Source organism: Dipodomys merriami, unplaced genomic scaffold (genome assembly GCF_024711535.1).
Source record: "Dipodomys merriami isolate MVZ:Mamm:240054 unplaced genomic scaffold, mDipMer1.0.p SCAF_3, whole genome shotgun sequence".
NCBI classification, from domain to species: domain Eukaryota; kingdom Metazoa; phylum Chordata; class Mammalia; order Rodentia; family Heteromyidae; genus Dipodomys; species Dipodomys merriami.
Window position 1 is genome coordinate 92,597,120 of NW_027204492.1, and position 6,000 is coordinate 92,603,119.

Consider the following 6,000-nt stretch of genomic DNA (forward strand, 5'->3'; position numbering starts at 1 on the left):
AAAGCCAATATGCCAAGAATTCTAAAAGAATCCATTCTTAGTATACTTGACATTTGAATTCACTGGAGACAAGTTCAGAATAAAATTCTACTTCAAACATTAGTTTTAGAGTTGGAACCCTAATTATGAGAAAGTGCTCAGGAGTAAAAAACATGAGATATATGCATGCAAAGTGAGTGTAATCTGTGTCTTTCATACCTAATTAAACTAGTGCCTGAACTCTCCATTATGTTTGAATCTGATTTTTGACAACATGAATGACAGAAATAAACTCAAGCAAGAGTGGTAGTGGTAGAATAAAAAATACAAAAGTTATCAGATCTCCCCACCCTCTCCAATGAATTACAAAAAAACCCTCTAGCTACACATCAGACTCACCTGTTTGAATGCCCAGTTCCTTCGCCAAACTTACTCAACTATAATCTAGAGTAAAATCTAGGTGAATATATTTTGAAAACAAACTATGTTTCTGATATACAACTGATGCAGAAACTGTTAGGAAGTAACTGAGAATAAAATTAGAAACCCAGCTGGGCACAGGTGGCACATACCTGTAGTCCTAGTGTTTAAGAAGGAGGCTGACTGATATGGGAGAATCACGAGCCCAAGAGTTCAAGGCCATACTAAGCTAACACCTAGTCTCAAAACTAAGAGGAAACTGGGCACTAGTGACTCACATCTACTAGCTACTCAAAGCCAGTACCAGCAGGAAAGGTGTAAGACTCTCACCTCCAATTAGCTACCAAAAAAATCTGTCGTATTTTGATAAAGATGGCATTGTCTGCTTAAAAAAAAAAAAAAAAAAAAAAAAAAAGGAAATAGAGCCATGGCTCAAAGAGGTAGAGCACTAAATAGTAGTCTTGAGCAAAAAAGCTCAGGGACAGTGCCCAGGCCCTGAGTTCAAGCCCTAGAATGGTGCAATAAAAAAATAAATGGAACCTTATCCTTTCTCCCTCCCCCCTCACTCACACATATACACACACATAGTAGGTGGCTAAGGGCTATGGATCTTAATAAGTTTCAAGAATAAATTTTAGGTAAGTTAAAGTGGTTATCACTTTGTATTCAACAAAAAAAATATCTGAACCCCAATAAAGTGTTAGAAAATATAAGAAAATCTTCCTTTTTATTAAAAATGCTCCTAGAATCATGTGGGGAAATGTTTGTTTGGGGACACAGCTCAGTGACAGAGCCCTCTGGCATGCACATGCCCTAGATCCAGCACAGAAAAAGAAGAGTTTGTAAGCTTTCACTAGTGGACTTCTTCTCTCCCCCTATACACAATTTTGCAGAATGGATCAAAGGGATTAAGAGACACAAACAACAAATAAGTGATACTATTCATTGTCAACCAATGTTAGAAAAATGTATGTTACAAAATGCAAAATGTTAACATCCTATAAGCCCAGCTGAGGAGGCCGTAGGTAGAAGGATCATTATAGGAAACTGGCCTGTGTAAAAGGCCCCAGGGAAAGGGCCACAGACCTAATCTGAAAAATAACTAAAGCAAAAAGAAAGGCTGGAGGTATGTGTGAACTGGTAGAGACAAGGCCTTTAGTTCAAACCCTAATTCCTGATACTGTCTGTTTCTCTCTCACGCTTGGCAAAGTACTATTTGCTACAGAATTTTAATATCTCCATTGGCCAATCAAGGTATTTCTCAAATTGCAGTTGTTTTTTTTTTAATTAGTAATCAGTACTCCCACAAAAATTGAAATACCACTCAGACATCAGACTTTTTAGGTACAGTGGAAACAATACTACCTACATAACACAATAAATGGAAATGTTTACCAGTGCTGACATATAATTAATATTTAGTCAATGATAATTGTGATAATGGAAAGCAGTTGGAAAAATTCATTTTCTTACTCATCCACTTGAAAGTTCTATAATAACATGTTAAAAAAAATAGCCCAGTGGTTTCAACTCTTGACTGCATGCCTGAATCATACAGAATGCATTTAAAATATACATACTTGTGTCAGACCAAATTGATTAGCCTATGTGGGTGGGATCCAGAGATAAGGATTAAACAACCAAACATTTCTCCAAATGATTCTAATTCATAGAGTTGAAGACCAACACATTAATTCTTTCCCCAAAGACTCTATATTACAATAATACAGAGCTTTCGAAGATACAGCTCCTAAAATACTCAAAAGGAAATTAGAATCTTGTTTCTCAGTTTTTGGAAAGAAAAACATTTCAAAATTCAGAAAACTTATCAGCAGTAAAGTACATAAAATGCAGGCTATCATGAAAGTATATTTTTAGAACAAAAATTTTAAAAATCAAGCACATCAATAAACCACATCTATCCTACCATCTCTCCAGTTGACTGCCCCAAACACAAAGGACTAAACCTTTAACACACACTCCCTTTATATTTCAAATAACTTTCTTTAATGCTTTAAATATTCATTTTCAAAGTTTAAAATCCCCAAAGCATAAAACTATTAGAAAATATCTCTTGAAATAAAAAAATGCTAAAAGACCACCTGCATGTGTCCAACCAATGAAGAAACAGGTAACTGGCAAACTCTTGACAGACACCCATTTTTAAAACTACAAAACTACAAAATCATGTCAAAGAAGAACAATCTCCAAGGAGACACTAAATATATCTTCTCCAGATATCAGAAAATGTCTTTCAAGATCCTGAGACAAAAGGTAAAAGTAAATCCTACTTGAGCATTCCACTGATATTAACAAAACCGTGAAATACCAAGAGATTCCAGTAAGTGGGAAAAGGTAAGATCTGCCCTTAAAGTTACTTTCTGGAAGAATTCAAGATTCCCACATATACTGTTCTGCTTAATCCCTCCAGAAATTCTCTAAGAAATTACCAAGGTCAGAAAACAAAAGGCAGAAAGAAAACAGCATCAGATAACTAGAAATACAAAAAGTTAAATATTCCTGTAAAAAATGAATAAATTTGCATTATCAAAAGTTGTATTTTTAAATAGGAGAAATCGAAATATACTGGAAAAAAACCATCAAAAACATTTTGAGCTCACCCTTGGAACACCAATTCCAAATACTTCATGAAGGCTTTCGTTCTACCCAAACACTGGAACAATAAAGTTTAAAGGGTTAAAGTTATAAGTATGACAAAGCACACAAATTTAAAATTTAAGAAAACAAATGGTAACATCTTTGCATAATTAATACTTAAATCTTCCAAGATAGAAGTTATTTGCTTTAACCCAAAATGGCAGCCTAGTGAATCAGAAGACGAGTGAGATCTAAAGGAGAGCCTGTAGTCTCTATTTTTAAGTTCCAGTATACGGATGAGTTAAGAAAGCCAAGCTAGTCATAGTTAACCAGTCCTTAACCTAAGGATAGACAACGAGCCTCAAGAGGGGATTAAGTACCTGCGTAAAGTTTCCTAATCCAGTGCACCCCAAATTATTCTTTCTCAAAAGTGAAATTATACAAACGATATTTTAGGACACTTGTAAGTTTCCAGGTAAAAAGAAAGCTACAAATATCTCCCGCTTCCAAAAACAAAGCCTGAATATTTAACCTAAATCGACAACTTGGTCACAGTTAAATTCTAAGGTAATCTGAAGCAATTATATACACCTGTAAAGTGCACCGTGAAAATTTAATTAATGCTATAACCATCGAACTTCCAAAAACTAAAATGTTTAAGTAGGATCTCCTAAAACAAGCAAAAACAACCAAACAAAAAACCCACCTTCAAATTCCTGTATAAATTCTCGTCCTTGCAGAAATTCATACAAATACCAAAAAAACAAAACAATGAAACAAAACCTCACTATACACCTGCTCCTTAACTCTCGAAATATTTCCCAATGAATGAAAAAATAAAACCGCGAATCAGACGTAAAGCCTCAAATGCCTAGAATCCGAAGGTTTTTCTCACTCACGAATTTGCCATGTCCATGCTAATGGTTTTTGCAGACAGTTGAAATATTTTTTCGCGGCTCGGTGGCCTCGGGCAGATGGGGGGGGGGGAGCCGAGGGCGGTGGAGACAGCCGATAAGCGGCCCTGAGTCCGCGACGAAACTGCGGGTTACCGTGGGAGGCTGGGGGGGGGGGGGGGAGAGAGGGAGGCGGACAAGTCGTCAGGCCTAATGGCCAGGCGTAGCCGAGGCCTAGCTCTACTGCTTCAAATCACTCCACCTCAGTAATGGCGTTTGGTGTCAAGTGGAACGAGTCTGAGGAGGAGAGCGGCCGCGGGGCCGTCGAGTGCCGCCGGGCCACAAGACTCCAGGGTGCGGGCCTCAGAGCTGGCTAGGCCTGCGGTGCGGATGGGGGGCGCTGCTCGCTGCTTCGGGAGACTCCATCCTCCCTTCTCAGCCCCAGACAGGACGGGGAGGGGGAGGGGAGGGGAGAGGAGGGGGAGGGGAAGGGGGAGGAGGGGGAGGGACAGAGCCGTCAGCCATTTTCCCTTACAGTCCAAAACACACAGACACGCTCCCGGGACACCGGCTTGCCATGGAATCGGGGGAGGGGAGGCCCGCGCGCAAACGCCTTGCCAGGGCTGCGGGAGGGAAGCGGGGACCCCCCTCTCCGCCCGCATCCACCGAGGAAGGAACCATACACACACGCACCCGCGCGCGCACACACACACACACACGCACACCCCCTCGTCCTCCTTCTCTCACCCACATCCAGCTGGTGGCCCCGGAAAGGCGCGTCGCCCCGGCGGGGCTTGGCTACTCACCGCACAACACGGGCGTCTTCTCAGAACCAGGACACGCGGAGGCGGGAGGCAGCAAAAGTCGGTCTCAAGAACAAGGCCTTAACCGGGGCGCATCCCAAACCTGGGGGAGACGGGCGACAAAAGTGTGTCGAGAGGCTGCCGGAGGGGGAGGGGGGGTGTCGGCTCCGGGCTTGAAAAATGAAAAGAAAAAAAAAAAGGAAAAAAAAAAAAGGCTGCACAGCGACAGCAGAAATCCGCTCCTCACCCTGCCCACCCTGAAGCGGCCCTGGCCGCAGCCGCCACCTCCTCCCCGCGGCCGGCGGCGGCCCTCTTCCCCCTTCTCTCCTCAGGCTGGGGCTCTCGCGGAGCCCAGTCAGGCTCCGGGCGGTGCGTTTCTCCTGCGTCACCTCCTCCTGCTCCTCCTCCTCCTCCTCCTACAGCGGCAGTTTCACCTTCCCCTAGTCGCCGCCTGTCCCCGCTCCCGGCCTGGTCGTTTTTGCCGCGGCTCACACCCGACACTGACTAGATTCACCGAGCGATAGAGCAGCCGCCTCCTCCCGTGAGAGAAAGAGAGAGAGAGAGAGAGGCGGCGGCAGCGGGCTCCCGCGAGGCCCGTGAGCTGCGCTAGGCGGGAGGGGCTCGACACGGATAGAAGGCCCAGGACTGGGCCAGCTGAGGAGAAGGGTGCAGCTCCGGGGGGCGGCGGAGACTACCTTCCGCAGCCCCGGAGACCAGTCCTCGTCAATATGGCGGATCCAGCAAGGCCAAAAAAAAAAAAGAGAGAAGAAAAAGCCGCTCTGCCACTGGCGGCGGCGGCGGCGACGGCGGCAGCAGCAGCAGTGGAGGTGGTGACGGCAGCGGCAGCAGCAGCAACAGCGGTGGTGGTGGTGGTAGTGGCGGCGGCGGCAGCGGCGGCGGCGGCGGCGGCGGCGGCGGTGGCGGCGGCGGCGCAGACTCCCACTAGCCCCAGCGCCGCCCAAGGCCCAGAGGGTCTCCGCCCCCCTCAAGCCCCACCCCTCCCAGGTCCCGCCCCCTGGACCTCCCCTAGCCCCCTCCCACTCAGCTACCCCCTCCCGCCCCGCCCCTCCCACCCGGGCCCGTGGAGCCTAGAACGGCGCTGCCGACCTAAAGACGCCTGGAACGCCCAGTTGGGTGGGGGAGGGGCAGACAATGCGGTAAAGATTGTTCACGAGATAGCGTTTCTTCCAGCTCCTTCAGGAAGGGTCACTTGACGGCTAGAATCTGTCTTCCTTACCCCTAAGCTGGGGAGCGGGGTGAGGGCAAAGGTGGCACGAAGAATAACCGACGTCGGGGGGAAAGGGAGG

The 6,000-nt window shown here is 45.8% G+C and overlaps 1 protein-coding gene across 4 annotated transcripts in view; it reads right to left on the reverse strand.

Moving 5' to 3' along the window:
* Window positions 1-5,543, reverse strand: part of Usp9x (ubiquitin specific peptidase 9 X-linked) — a 114,372-nt gene extending 108,829 nt beyond the window's left edge. For 2 of the 4 annotated variants that reach the window (XM_070040616.1, XM_070040615.1), the window contains exons 1-2: window positions 5,389-5,541; window positions 4,697-4,796 (exon numbers count right to left, since the gene is read on the reverse strand). The gene's annotated coding sequence lies outside the window, so the exon portion shown is untranslated. Of the gene's footprint in view, window positions 1-4,696; window positions 4,797-5,388 lie in introns of all 4 variants that reach the window. The other 2 variants (XM_070040612.1, XM_070040614.1) reach the window with 2 other exon arrangements.
* Between the last annotated feature and the right edge of the window lie 457 nt (window positions 5,544-6,000).